The sequence below is a fragment of the Spinacia oleracea genome, chromosome 1 (assembly GCF_020520425.1).
Source record: "Spinacia oleracea cultivar Varoflay chromosome 1, BTI_SOV_V1, whole genome shotgun sequence".
In the NCBI taxonomy this organism is placed as follows: domain Eukaryota; kingdom Viridiplantae; phylum Streptophyta; class Magnoliopsida; order Caryophyllales; family Amaranthaceae; genus Spinacia; species Spinacia oleracea.
This window is the reverse complement of record NC_079487.1, coordinates 91,442,980-91,458,956: the sequence shown is the minus strand read 5'-3', so window position 1 is coordinate 91,458,956 and position 15,977 is coordinate 91,442,980. Positions and strand designations below refer to the sequence as shown.

Below are 15,977 nucleotides of genomic sequence, written 5' to 3'. Positions count from 1 at the left end.
TATCATGTATGATATAATATGAGGATCGCCAAAAACGTATCGTATGACTTTAGGCATGACGAACATATACCAGTCTCTATTGATCTAAGTGAAGATCAACTAGATTGAGATCAAGAATACTTATGGTACTTGAAAAGGTACATAGGAATAGTTCTTGATTCAAGGAAATAAAGATACGCTAAATATTGATGCTACACGCATAAACACTGGCAAAGGATCAAGCAAGACCCTTTGGAGTTAACCATTGATAAGGACGAGCTAAAGAGCATCGTGTTTCGAAATGGCAACATGGGTTGGAGACCATGAGTTGTTGCGTGGGAAATTAAAATAATAATTTCTATGTTCCAAGATATAGTTGGAGAATCTTCCACATATCTATAAACTGCTTGGATAGGTAAATCCAAACAAAGCATCACTAGCAACCTATACAGTTGAAGTAAAAGTAATTATTGCCTAAGAAGTAATAAAACAGGGTTGTTTAAAGTTCTTCACTGAACTTAGGTAGATCACCTATCTGCTGGCTTGATGGTTCTTCATTGAAAAATGCGTAGAACCACTCTTGAAGCAAGAAAAACGTCTGCTAACTTGATGGTTCTTCATTGCAAAATGAGTAAAACCACCGTCGAAGTAAGAAAGACTAGATCACATAATAAACAAACTCGAAAAGATCTTATCATCATATCTCGAAGAACATTCGATGAAAAGGATATTAAGATTGGCAAAGCATGATAACTAAACCTATGCAACAAGTGAGAAGCAACACTCACGTTGTAGCACTGGAAATCAAGCATAGCTTTGAATTCCATGAATTGTTTTAGAAGATGGGTTTGAGGCCCATGGTTATAAAACATTGGGGTTGAACATTTATCATATATGAAATGTATTTTCATATTCCATTTAATCTTGGTTTAGTATTAAATGATGAGTCCCTTCAATTTGACGATATATTCAAGATAGACTGTCAGGACCAGTCCTGTGACTAAGAAATGTCTATCAAGTGAACTTGAATGTCAAAGGTTGAAAATGGTCCCTAATCGGAGTTTTCTATAAAATTGGACGCATAGAAAACGTTAGACGATTAGAATGCAAGATGACTAGTAGTTCTGTTTCTTGAACTATGTGGACATGGCAATGTCATAATCATTTGCATAGATACTTACTTTGGGAAGACTAGTATCGGACAAGACCTATGAAACTTTACTGTAAGAGATGAAAGTCTGTCATAAGTAAATTTCATTAAATTATTAGACACTAAATCCTCAATACCTGAGTGATTTGAGATTACTTGTTTGAGAACTGATTGCTTTGACGTTGACCAACCGTCGCACCGTAAAAGGAGGCTATAAAGGCAACGCTCAGGTAATCACCTATCAAACGAAGTCTAATCTCAAGATCGCAAGATTGGGATTGTCCTCCCATAAATCGGGATGAGATGCTTAAAAGTTGTACAAGGCCACTCGGAGAGCTAGAAACTGTGAAATGCATGGCCGTGCTCGGATGAATCATAGGCTATGATTATCTGTTTATTTGATCAGTTGAACTCTGAAACCGAGGAACACCTCTGGACATAATAAGGATGACAACTCTTACCTTATGTTCAAGAGCAAGCATCGAGCGACAAAGGAATTAGGAAATGCACACTTGTCCCTAAGGACAAGTGGGAGACTGAAGGAAATAATGCCCTTGGTCCAAGTATGCATTCTATGTTAAGTCTAATAAATGCGGTTCAGTATTAATTAACAAGTTAATAATTCAGTGAGATCAAGTGAGCTGAATGCCTAGCTAGAGGCCGCTTCAGTTCAAGTGGAATTAATGATATTAATCCACAGCTTACTCTTGACTGAACCCGTAGGGTCACACAAATAGTACGTAAACGGATCAAGTATTTAATGGCATTAAATACTCCATCTATGAATATTCGGAAACGACGGATCTTGGTTTCAGTGGGAGCTAAGATCGTCACAGGCAAGAAATGAATACTCCGGAAACGATGATATTGCCGGAAACGGAAATATGGATCGTATCGGAAATATGAATATTATCCAAGTCGTAGATGTTGCCGGAAACGGAAACATGGTACGTATCGGAAAATATTATTGGAAATGGAAATATTACCAGAATTGGAAATATTGCCGGAAACGGAAATATTGTCAGAATCGGAAATATTACCGGAATCGGAAAATAATTCCGGAAACGGAAATATTAAATATTTGTTCGAAACGGAAATTAATTCCGGAATCGGAAATATTAAATATTGTTCGTATCGGAAATGGATTCCGGAAATGGAAATTTAATCGGAAGCGTATCGTACGAATTAGCATCGGACGAGGCCTGCCGGACGAAGGCCCAGCACGAAGCCAGGCCATCGCCCAGCAAGCACGCACGTCACAGCCCAGCGCGCACAAGGCCGCGCATGCGTGGGCCGTGCTGCGCGGGCTGCTGCTCGCACGCGCATGGGCAGCCCTTGTGGCTGCCGTGTGTGTGTGAGTTTCAGCTCATGCGAGATTCCTGAATCTGCAAGAGTCAGTGTATGATTAAATGTCTATTCCTATTGGATAAATTGATTAAGTAGAATTCGTGTAGAATTCTAATTCCAATTAATTCGCATCCTACTAGGATTACGATTCCTTTTCCATAACTCTATAAATAAAGGCCTAGGGCTCATAATTTATACACAAGTTTTCAAGTATTCAAAAGTGAGTTTTTGAGAGAAAATCAAACACACATCTTGCTCAAAAGTGCCGAATTTTCTGAGTACCTTAAGGGCGATTCTAGTTGGTCAATCTTAAGGCGGATCCGGACGTGCTGTGGACTATCTACGGAGGGACGACACTTGGAGTCCTAAAGACTTGTTCTTGTTCGGTTCGGGCGCAGCTAGGGAAGGCACGCAACAAAGAGTATGCATCTAAACTATGCTAAATGATTATGTGTAAATAATATGTTTCCTGGGTTAATGGTTTTTCCGCATGATCTATGTAAATGTCATATGTATCATAACCTAACAATATGCACGCGATGCGTGCGGGATTATAAAAACTTAAAATTGCATTACAACCCCTAAATGTAAAATTAGATTAAAAAAATGTTTACAAAGTTCATCAAGCGAGATGTCTCTGTCGAGTTCCATAAAAAAAAAGCAATGGTGAATAGTCACCCGAATGCATCCACATGAGAAGAAGGATCTTCTCCAATGAACATTGTTTTGTCATGCTGAGAGAAATGACATATGCGGAGCATAAGAGAGACATTGAACCAATTAAATATGCTAGTATATTTTTCCCTCTGTCCAAAAATAACAACCAGATGTTTTGAGAAACGAAAATGTAACTTTATCAGGAATTCAACGCAAATAATGCAAGTACAATTTCCAAAATTTCACTTAAAAATCATACCTCGCAGCTCAAATAGCGTAATTAATGTTATCTTAGGCTATGTTTGGTTAGAAGTTCTTACAGAATCTTAACCAAGATATATTAGTCTAACCAGTATAAACATTTGTTATGATGAGTTCATGTTCAGTATAAAACATTGCCTTAAGAAGTAAGCAAAAATAACCTTAACTGGCAGTTCATTTATTGAAAAAAAAATCAGACAGAATGAATAAATGATCTTGCAAGTAGAATAAGTTTCAAGATCCACTGACTGACATCATTATAATAATCACGCAAGGTGCAGCGATCAATCCATATATGCTTAGAATTAGGTTTGATCTGAATCTCATCTACATCATATCATGCCCCCTCCCACCTTTAACTCTAGATTGCATATTATCACACGCTGACATTCCTTTAGCCTTAGCCCTTTCCCAGTGAACTTAATTCTCTGCCCACGACCACCAATCATCTTATAAGATGACACATTCAAGTATGACCTCAATTCAATTGTACCTGAAATTTCGAAGACAGTCCAGAGTGGTTCCTTTATCCGACACGCTTCTCTTAGCGATCCATGTCCATCATCTAATTAAAGCAACACCCAGAAACTACAATTACTATCGTATCAACAATTTGTCACAACAATTCTCAACCTCATAGTAACAAAAATAATCCACATAAACACCTTAACACTCAAAATCCCTTATCAAACCTAACAAAAAAGAGTAATTTAGTTTATTAAGAGCAAATATTAATGAATTTCACATTTGTAGAAAACTAAAATGACACTTGTAATTCAACCCTCAGAGATAGATTAATCTCTCCAGCCCTTAACATTCTTCCTACCTTTATAACCCCAGTAATTTGGTTCAACAATTTAATGTTAGATTGGATCAGTATTGACATTCATCATCACATCAGATAACCATTCACCAAACAAAGATAAACCAAGACTGATTGGCCAATAGAAGGAGTTACCTCAGCAATGCAGAGGTCTCTAAGAACAGCTGCAATGGCACACACTGCATAAGAATCGCAGTAGAATAAGCAGATAAAAATATAAAGCATCACAACAATTGCAATAGACCAAAATAGTGATTAATGAAGCTAGTTTTATTCAATTTCCATCTATGTTATTTCATCTATCATTACAAATAATTCACAGGCTATCATCTAAGCTGAAGACTAAATGTCAGACAATCATCGGTAGTTGAATCATCTCAGACCTGACACGGTCCTCTTCTCAAACGGTTCTGAATCCATCTTGTTCGAAAATTCAGTCGCAAAGTTCTGAAGTTTGACGGTCCTGGCATGCTCGTCTTCCCAGATCCATTTTTGATCACGAAAGTTGAGAATATTCATCTTTTAGGAAAGTAGGACATCCTTCATCCTTGACTGATTGAAACCCAGAATGTCTAATTGCTGGTTGGTTCCTTACTTGTCTTATATGACTTAGCTTAAAATAGTTTGACATCGACCAATTAGTATCCCCAATAGTCAGTTGTGGTTTCAAGCTGAGTTTCTTTTGTTTATATCATATTTTAGCTAACATATCCCCAATAGTCAGTTATGGTAATTTTGTGTCTATTAGAATAGTAGTCAGTCTATTTTGTTTTAGCACTCACATTTTAACTAACCAGTTCTGACACAATTTCTTACTAATACAAAATCAACCTAATTCAACCCAAAATGTATAATTTTTCCATCCATCAGACACCGAAACAGAAATCGAAATTTCAACCAACTAATTGCAAATCGAAATTCAGGTCAATAAACTGTTTTACACACTAACACCAACAGCCAAATCTGTGAACGAAGAATGTTTGTACCTGCAGTTCATCATAAAGCCAACTCTGTGAACGAAGAATGAATACAAAAGAACGTTTGTACCTACATTACATCATACAGAAGAATATCAGTCTTATTGGGACTAAAGCATTTCAAAACTACATGGCTACATCATCTTACAGTCATAAACCCAATCTTTTCGACTACACACACTTACAATTACAACAACAGGAATGTACTCGTCACCAAACTCAAACCAAAACCACACTAATTATTGCAAAAATTCGCCCATTACGAATCATAAGGCAGTACACTATTAACCTTCTTCAATTAATCAAAGAAAAGATTGCAACAACAATGTAATGAAACAGCAAGTCACAGCATAAAATTATTGAATAAATTATGTAGCAAAAACGTAAAATAATGGAACCATGTGACTATAAAGGCATGTTCATAGAAACGGTGAAACCTTTCATGATTTCTTTCAAATACCAAGTGACCACCCATATTCTTTACATTCCCTAAAGATTTAGTTCTCTTTGAATCTATTAGTTTGACATGGATATGAATACTTTTGTTATTGACAACCTACAATGTAACATCGAGACAGTATATATAACTGCCTTTATCAGCCATGAACCACAAATATAGTAATACAATGATCATCACACAAATTTACCCACTGTAAAATTATTTTTTATCAAGAGATTAGGTAAGTATCTCATCAAACAAAAAAGATAACAGGCCACAACTAAAAGCTTCCCCAAACTTACTACGCCTGCCTACCTAAACAATTAGTAACCTTAAAACGAATCAGGAAACACTGGCACCCCAACTGACATCAATATCTCTCTCGCATTGAAACATGACATAAATGCAAAGTCAACCCTAAGTATCTCAGGTCATATCAAGTAAAGGTCCCTAAACATGACTAATTCAAGAGTAAATCAATTACAGTTGTGATAAAGCTACAAATTCTGTATGCCCTTTGATTTAAACAGGATAAATTATGGGTTACCTGCACTCATATATAGTTACTATATAAGAGTCGGAATTTGGGCAAAAACTGGGGAATTTACTATAAATAACTAAACAAAATTGTGAAAGAAAAAATAACAAACCCCACGAAAAACAAATAGAAGGTCAAAGAAACAAATATTATTAACAAAAAAGTTAATCAAAATTGGGGAATAGAAATGGGAGATTATTGAAAATTACCAACAGGAGAGGTGAGATAAGTTGAAAGTGAGCGAGATAAGAAGAGATCCTTCTGCTTGCCATTTTAAATTATTTCCGAAATACTCGTGCTCGGTTGCTGCATCATTTCGCACCCAGTTATTTTGAGAGAAAACCAAATCAGGGCAAAATCAATTACGGAGTATAATTTAAATTTAGATGAATTATTAAAATTACCGACGGTACGAAGCTTGTGTTGAACGACCCATGACCTGACTGATTCCATGGTGGTCTTGTATTCTTCCGCCATTTTTAAGATGACACATTCAAGTATGACCTCAGACAATCCAGAGTGGTTACTTTATCCGACACGCTTCTCTTAGCGATCCAGGTCCATCATCTAATTAAAGCAACACCCAGAAACTACAGTTAGTATCATATCAACAATTTGTCATAGAAATTCTGAACCTTAACGTAACAAAAATAATCCACATAAACCACCTTAAACACTCAAAATCCCTTATCAAAGCTAACAAAAAAGAGTAATTACCCAGAAATCTAAACACTTCACATGGATAGTCAATAGCTCAATTGTTAATAAAATCAAACAAACCCGCAACGAATGGATAGTCAATAGCTCATTTTAGTGTTAATAAAATCTAACAAATTCAAAGCAAATCAAGAATTTACTAATATCCATCAAATAATATCCATCCAAAATTATACACCAATGGAAATACAAATATGGAAAATTGTGTTCAAGAATATTTAAAATAATCTTATTTTCAAATGATACTCAAAACTTTCTCCAATCAAGATAGACTGTAAAATACTCAACTTGCTGCACCTTTCTCCTGTGTACCGGCTTTGATTCTTCTCTTTTCCCCCATTTATATAAAAAAAATTATAATAATAATTGAACCTTCAAAAAATCAAAAGCTTCAGAAAAGAAATAGAAGAAAAGAAAATACCCCAGTTTGGAAGCTTTTTGCAGCTTTGGCGAAAGCTGTGAAGAACCAGGATCATCTGTACAACAAAAACAAAGTTAATAAAAATCACAGTAATTCGAGAATGAGAGAAAAAGATCATGGAATGATGAGAAACATTCAGGTCGACAAAAAAACAGGGTTGAATTAATCTGAATCACCCTTTTTCTGAATTAATCAATCAGAAAATTGAAATCAAATTAAAAATTAAATTAAGAATGGAAGGGTAATAGAGGTAGGTGAAGTTTACAAATGAAATCAGGAAACCCTAAGTGCACCAGTAATTGAAGCGACGGGGCAATAACCCGACTCGGAAACCCTAGCTGAGTTGCCGTTAATTATGAAGGAAATAATGCCCTTGGTCCAAGTATGCATTCAATGTTAAGTCTAATAAATGCGGTTCATTATTAATTAACAAGTTAATAATTCAGTGAGATCAAGTGAGCTGAATGCCTAGCTAGAGGCCGCTTCAGTTCAAGTGGAATTAATGATATTAATCCACAGCTTACTCTTGACTGAACCCGTAGGGTCACACAAATAGTACGTAAACGGATCAAGTATTTAATGGCATTAAATACTCCAACTATGGATATTCGGAATCGACGGATCTTGGTTTCAGTGGGAGCTGAGATCGTCACAGGCAAGAAATGAATACTCCGGAAACGATGATATTGCCGGAAACGGAAATATGGATCGTGTCGGAAATATAAATATTATCCAAGTCGTAGATGTTGCCGGAAACGGAAACATGGTACCTATCGGAAAATATTATCGGAAATAGAAATATTGCCGGAATTGGAAATATTGCCGGAAACGGAAATATTGTCTGAATCGGAAATATTATCGGAATCGGAAAAATAATTCCGGAAACGGAAATATTAAATATTTGTTCGAAACGGAAATTAATTCCGGAATCGGAAATGTTAAATATTGTTCGTATCGGAAATGAATTCCGGAATCGGAAAATTAATCGGAAGTGCGTCGTACGAATTAGCATCAGACGAGCTTGCTAGACGAAGGCCCAGCACGAAGCCAGGCCCACGTCCAGCAAGGGAAACGCGCGCCACAACACGCCAGCCCAAGGCTGCGCCAGGCCCACCGCAAGGCAGGCCCAGTGCGCGCCCAAGGCTGCGGCAGTCGTGGGCTGCGTTGCTCGGGCTGTGCGCGCGCGCGCATGGCGCCCCTCGTGGGCTGCTGTGCGTGCGTGTGTGTTTGTGTTCACATACGAAACCTAAAACGTACAAGATTCGTTTAATGATTAAATTCCTAATCCTAAAAGATAAATTAATTAAATAAGAGTTTCACTAGGATTCTAATTTAATTAATTCGTATCCTAGTAGGATTCCAATTCTCTTTCCATACCCCTATAAATATGTGGTCTGGGTTCACAATTTACAACGAGTTTTCAAGTATTCAAAGTGAGTTTTTGAGAGAAAAATTCAGTCACATATCTTGCCTAAAAGTGCCGAAAATTATTAGTACCTTAAGGGCGATTCTAGTTGGTCAATCTTAAGGCGGATCCGGACGTGCTGTGGACTATCTACGGAGGGACGACACTTGGAGTCCTAAAGACTTGTTCTTGTTCGGTTCGGGCGCAGCTAGGGAAGGCACGCAACAAAGAGTATGCATCTAAACTATGCTATATGATTATGTGTAAATAATATGTATTCCTGGCTAAATGGTTTTTCCGCATGATTTATGAATTGTCATATGTATCATAACCTAACAAATTATGCCGCCGAACACAAAACCACCCCCAAAATCTAGACATCTTGTAATCGATCATTCAACCCTTTTATAAATCCCTAATTTAGATTTCCCCTAAAAAATTAAAACCCTACTTTCGAAATATATTTCAATCCAGCGATTAAAAATTCTGCAAGAAGTTAAAAATTTTGCAAGAATTTGAATTGAATTGAAGTAAAACCCTAAAACCAGATTACGAATCAATCACTGAAATGAAAAGAGTGTAAAGGGAAGCTTGAAATTAAACCTGAAAGGATGAAATGGAAGGTGAGCCGCCATCGCCGCCGCCTCCAAGGAGCCATCACCCACCATCGATTTCTATCTCCTCCATTATCGACCTTCAATCCGTTCTTATCTATAATCGAATCCCCTTTCCTAAACCCTATTCGATTATTTTTTACGGAAGTTTCAATTTGAATCTCTCTCCTTCAATGAAGAAATTTCCTTAGAAACCCTAAAACCCATTTCTGTCGCGGCTGTTGAGGGAGACGCCGCCGTCGAGGCGATCGAGGATAGAGTTGATTGAATACCATCTTTGCGGGAGAAGTCTAACCCTAGTAATGCAGTGTTGTTTGGTGAGGGAAAGGTGAGGAGAGAGAAAAGTGGGAGGAGGAGAAAGGTTCAGCAAACGCATACACCGAAATAGGATGAGAGATACCTGAGGGCATTTTCGTCATTTAGTTTGGGGACACGAAAAGTTAATTTACAAAAAAACCCTCAGGTGTTGGCTTATATAATAGAGATAACAATAACTATTTCTGCAACCCTGCTCGTATATGATTATCATTAATATTAAGAGATACTATATCATGTATAATAGTAACTATATGTTTTTAATAGTTACTATGTTATCATTATGTTCTATCTTTGTACTCTATGTTATTAGTAATAAAAATGACTATATTATTGTGACAGTAACTATATGACTATAACAATAACAATAACTACTTCGTATATCTGCAATTCTGCAAGTATCTTACCATCGTTAATTTTAAGAGTTACTATATGATGCATAATAGAAACTATATGTTTTACATAGTTACTATGTTATTTTTTCATATTTAAATGTTAAATTATTAACTTAGTTTAAATATTATTGATTCAGAAATACAAAGATAATGCACCCAGAATTGAAGTCGTGCAAAGGATAAATTTTGCAAGGAAAACAAAAGCATGAGAAGAAGAAAATCATGACAACAATGGAAACCAATGACGTGATAGAGGAAGGAGAGGATGTGCTGGTGGAAAAAGAGACGTGGACGTGTAGATTAGTATTTTTTTAGTTCAAAAAATATTTGAGTTTAACATGGTTTATTTAATATATGCAAATAATTATAATGTCGTAGCTAAAACAACTAACCAAGTAGTTAATGTTATCTTTATTACTGTTCAAGAGCTATAATTACTATTACTTTTGAGATAGTTACTCTTTTTTATTCCAGTAATTATGTGATATACAATAGTAACTATATAATAGAAAAAGTTACTATATGACCTCTAAAGCATATATATCATATTGTTTATAATATAGTAATTGTACTACAACTAAAGTTACTTTTCTATATGATATAGTTAATCTTTGTATAGAATTAATTATTCTTATCGAAATGACTATATTATTCTTATTTTTTCATAGTTACTATTCTGAAGATATAGTTACTTTACAAAACCTATAGTTTCTATAATATAATCTTTTTGTCTGCAAGAATGAATATATAATTATTCTTATTTTTATAGTTAATTGTTTTACAGTAAAAGTTACTTTTTTATATGATATAGTTACTCTTTGGATAGGATAATTATTCTTATCAAAATGACTATATTATTATTATTTTTTCATAGTTACTATTATGAAGATATAGTTACTTTACATAACCTATAGTTTCTATAACATAAGACGTCCATTACCCAATTTACGTTAATTTACAAAAACACCCTGGTCCACGCTAATTATAGCGTGGACCGGGTCCATGCAAGTGGGATTGAAATGATGATTACAAACAAAAAAAAAAACTTAATGGTAGCAAAAATCAAGCAAGTAAACCGTAAAACAACAGGCAAAAAGTCAAATAAAAAAGAAAAAAAATAAAAACTGTACAATAGTAAAAAAAAACAAAAAAAAAAAAAACAACAACACATATTCAGATATTCATCTTAGATTATCACGGAAACTAGGACTAAAGAGTAAGGAATGGGCCAAACTTACGGAGTAAAAATAATCTCCAACTCGAAGTAACGTAAATACCTCTTTATGCATAAATGGTTATTCCGTGTCATTTTTCAAGGAGTTTAAAAAAGACAATTTTACTATCTGATTAATGTTGTTACTATTTCAATGTATGAATCTCATAATACATACAGATTTTTTCAATGTATGAAACTTTGGTACAACAAATAATTGATCAGCCTCCAACTTGGTGTCCAATACAACTTGTCATTCAACCCAACAACTCGAACAAAACCACTTCCTTTAGTAACATAAGTGAGCTCAATCCTCGAATCCTTAGCATAATAAGTTGGTCCCAAAGTTGCATTTGGTTCAAGCTTCAAAAACTTACCACTAAGCTTAAACCCTTCAAGAGCTGATGTATGTGGGCTGCGGCAATAGCGCCAAGAATTTTCATAATATGTTAACAAGATGTTAATTTGTTAGCTAATTAAAAATTACTTGAAAAATTGGAAGAGAAATTGTTAAATTGGCAGAATTTGGAGAAAAAATAATGTGAGCAAAGTTTGTTAATGGAGGAAAAGGTGAATTGGAGGAAGAAGGAAGGAAGAAAAGAGGGAAAGTTAAAAGAATAGTTGGATGTTGGCCCCCACTAACAACAGTTTTGACGGAAGTTAAAATTGGGTGGCGATTTCCTTAACTGAGAAAGTTTAAGGTGGATATTTTTGAAATAAATAAAAAAAACTTATTAGGTGGTTACTTCAAAAGTGGCAGCTTTAAAATGTACGAAAAATTCTAAAACTAAAAGAATACTCACTCTGTATTTTAAAAAGAGATACATTTTCTTTAAACGGTTGTATTTTAAAAAGAAGGAAAAATTGCTTTAAATAATCCAATATTTGGACGATTTTCCATTATTAATTCAACCTTTGAATTATTATCTAATAATCCAACTTTTGCACCTCACTAACTTTTATTACACCCACATGACCGAAAACCGGCTAAGAAGGTCAAGTTTTTATTTCCTGCCTCCTTTTCCCTTCTTCCTCCTCTTTCTTTTGTTCTCTGGTTTCAGCTGAACTCTCTAGCTTCTACATTTCATTCATGGAAGACCACCGTTATCGCCATCCATTTATACACTAATCACACCCGGAAAATAGTCGGCCACAAAACACCCAAAATCAATGCTCATAAGTCAGAACCACTAACAAATACGCAAATAACAATCCCATCACCACGCATATCCCCTATGTTTCTCTCTCCTCCGCAACACCATACCCCCACTGTAAGCAGCACCCTCCCCCCCTCTTCCCTACTAGCCCCTCTAGAAAAGGCACCCCCACCCAAGAAATCCAACCCCCGCCTCCATGAAACACTGACCCTACCATGGAAGTAGTGGAGAGAGAAAATGAGCATATTTAATGGTGACGACAAGGAGAGTTCTGAATCCATGGCAATGGAAGGTTCATTGTGCTTGATGCTTTAAATATCCTTCATCTTACTTCACAAAAATTTGTATTGGGATTTGATTTTGATGCGGATGAAAAAAAATTGAGTGCTTGTGATTGACATAATATGCCCGAAGTTTACTTTCATTCACAAATTAGCAAATTTCTAGGATGTGCATTAATAAAGTTTGAGTGATTGCGATTTGATTTTGATTTTGATTAATCAAGTTTGGTCAATTTTGAAGGAAGGAGAGATGAGGCAGGGAGGAAAATACAGAAGACAGGAGGAAGAAAGGGAAAAAAAAGAGGAAATTATTAATATTTTCAAAACCAAAAATTATAACGAATGGTAGTGTGACACGTGTATAGCTTACCTGATGTATCTGGTTGGTGACCGGTTAGGTGCAATAAAAGTTAGTGGAGTGCAAAGGTTGAATTATTAGATAATAATCTAAAGGTTGGATTAATAACGGGAAATTGTCTAAAGGTTGGATTATTTAAAACAATTTTTCCTAAAAAGAAATACACTTTCCTTTTTTGACATGTTTTGGTCCCTACTTCCGTTATATCAATATTTATTGTGGTCCCCACACTTACTCACATCATTTTTTTACTACTCCCTATGTCCCTTACTACTTGCACCGTTTTGACTTTTTGCACTATTCACATAATTCACTTTGACCCTATTTTATTTCTAGTATATGAAAACAAATGCTAGTATATAATATATTGTTGGCTTCATCTTACATATATTTTCAAAATTAATATTTTTAAATGTTCTTATAATATGTAGTTAAAGATATTGGTGGTCAAAGTTGTGCATTGGCAAGCGTGTCTAGTCAAAACGGTGCGAGTATTAAGGGACGGAGGGAGTATGATAAATAATTCACACACTACGTCACTTTGATCTTATTTTAATAAATCTAACTTACTCTCCTAACACTATGTGCCAGTCAATGTGTATCTTTTTTTTAAAAAAAATACGAAGCGAGTACTGTTTTTTTTTTCTTCCAATAGTACTCCCCCCGTGCGTAAAAGACTGTCCCGTAGAGTAATACTTCCAATAGGGTGTAAAATATGTCCATTGGTTGATAAGTTGAGTCCTTAGAGAGATAAAGAAATAACACATAGAAAAAGTTACTAATTTGTACGGAGTACTACATATCTTTTGTCAAGCGACAAATAAAAAAGGAACGAGGGAGTACTGGGATTCAATTCACCCCACTGTTTGGGAGGAAGTCAAACCCGTAACTCCTACAGTCCTACTTGTAAATTTTTTTTTATTTTTTTGAAGGGAACTCCTATTATACTGAATTGATAAGTGCGTTGTTGGAGACCACAAATATGAGTCATGAAAGTCGGCTGGTACGGAGTTATAATTTCACACTTCGTATTTCTTTGCATCCCTTTTAGGGGTGTCAAATCGGGTCATCGGTTCGGTTTCGGTTCGGGTTCATCGGTTCGGGTTGAAACCGGTTCATTTTGCTATCGGTTCGGTTCGGGTCGGGTTGAAAATTAAACGGTTCGGGTTCGGGTTATGTAGTGCGGGTTCATATCGGGTCGGGTTTATATCGGGTCGGGTTCATACCGGGTCGGATTCATATCGGGTCGGTTTCATGCCGGGTCGGTTTCATATCGGGTCGGGTCATATTTGGTCGGGTAAAAAACGGGTTAAGACGGTTTCATATCGGTTCAGGTTCATATCGGTTCGGGTTATAATCGGGTCGGGTTCATATCGGGTCGGGTTCATATCGGATCGGGTCAGATCGGGTCGGATTGTAGTCGGGTTGGGTCAATTCGGTTCGGTTCGTTAACGGGTTTAGCTGGATTGTAATCGGGTCGGGTTCATATCGGGTCGGGTTTATATCGGGCTGGGTTCGTGTTTAGTCAGATCAATTCGGATACAAATTACAAAAAATGTCGGGTTATTATTAAAATCACAATTTTCAATGCGCTTATATTATAATATCTACATTATTGAAGCAAAGTGAAAAGGTAAAAGAGCCCATACAATTTGATTACGTGATTTATAACTAATGTTATTTTTTTTTTTGACGAACAGCTAATGTAGTAATGTTCACTATCCAATTAATTTCATAAACTTAATTAAGAAAAGTCAGTCGATGTCTTTTACTATGTCCTGTAGTATTTACCAATCATATTATTCAAATGAAATCAAAATAATCTATGCCCTCCCCTACCATGTAAGAGTATTATGAAACATGTATTGATGAACTAAATACTAATAACGTAGTAATTAATAATGGACAATGATGAATTAATACGTAATGAATTTGTAAATTTTGTAAATACAAGTTTGTCATACATTCATATTGGTTTAAACAGCAACGAGCCTAACATGTTCAACAACGGAACGAGACAAACAAGTTCAATTGTTAATGAATTAAGTCGATTCAATTAAAACAACATACCTTTTTGATTAGTTCTTGGGTTATAAGCTTATAAGCTGGTATTGAATTAGATCAATATAGTTTAATGATCGATTAGACGAATAGTCAGATGAATACGAGTCAATAAAAGAGTGTAAGACTAATAAAACAATACAAATTCATGAGTTTTATACTTTTATAACATTGTCAAGAATTAAGGAATATAACATTCTATATTTTATTACTCTAATAAGCTAATAACTGATGAATTGATGATTATAATTATTTTGAACTAAAAGTCCACAGAACTATAACTATGTAAGGATATAAATCTGTAACGATATAGTGTAATTATATAAGTATATAACTTTGTGAGATTATTAGTTTAGAACTATCTAATTAATTCTATATATTTATGAGATTATAAGTTTACAAGTATATAACTATGTATGACAGTAATTATATAACTATGTGAATATATAAATAACTTTATGAGACTATAGATCCGTTTACATCTATTTAATCGTACAAGACTATAACTATACAGTTAGGGGTGCTAACGAGCCAGTACGGCTCGCAAACTATTCAGATTTGGCTTGGTCAAAGCTTGGCTCGGATGGGGTTGATTCGGTTTGTAATCCAACTTGGGCCTTAAATAATACTCCACTATACACTAAAGTCCCACATTGGTTAAGAAAACAAGCACCAATCTTATTTTCTTTATAAATAGCTACTACTCCTCCCCTCAGCATAGAGTTTGATTTTGTACCACATTGGTTGGAAAAAACCCTTGTACTCTATTTTCTTCACAAAAGGAATGAAGTATATTTTAAAATATTTGATTATTCTTGAATTAAACTAATTAATAATTTATTATTTAAATGCACTTAGAGTCTTGTTGT

The 15,977-nt window shown here is 35.2% G+C and overlaps 1 long non-coding RNA gene and 1 pseudogene across 1 annotated transcript; both read right to left on the bottom strand.

Moving 5' to 3' along the window:
* Positions 1-3,098: 3,098 nt before the first annotated feature.
* LOC110789587 (pectate lyase 4-like) lies at positions 3,099-6,443 on the bottom strand (annotated as a pseudogene).
* A 138-nt stretch (positions 6,444-6,581) lies between these two features.
* Positions 6,582-9,420, bottom strand: LOC130466021 (uncharacterized). The gene is made up of 3 exons (XR_008926042.1): positions 9,318-9,420; positions 7,310-7,364; positions 6,582-6,738 (listed from the first exon to the last, which is right to left on the bottom strand). It is a non-coding gene; the product is annotated as an uncharacterized lncRNA (long non-coding RNA).
* Positions 9,421-15,977: the final 6,557 nt, after the last annotated feature.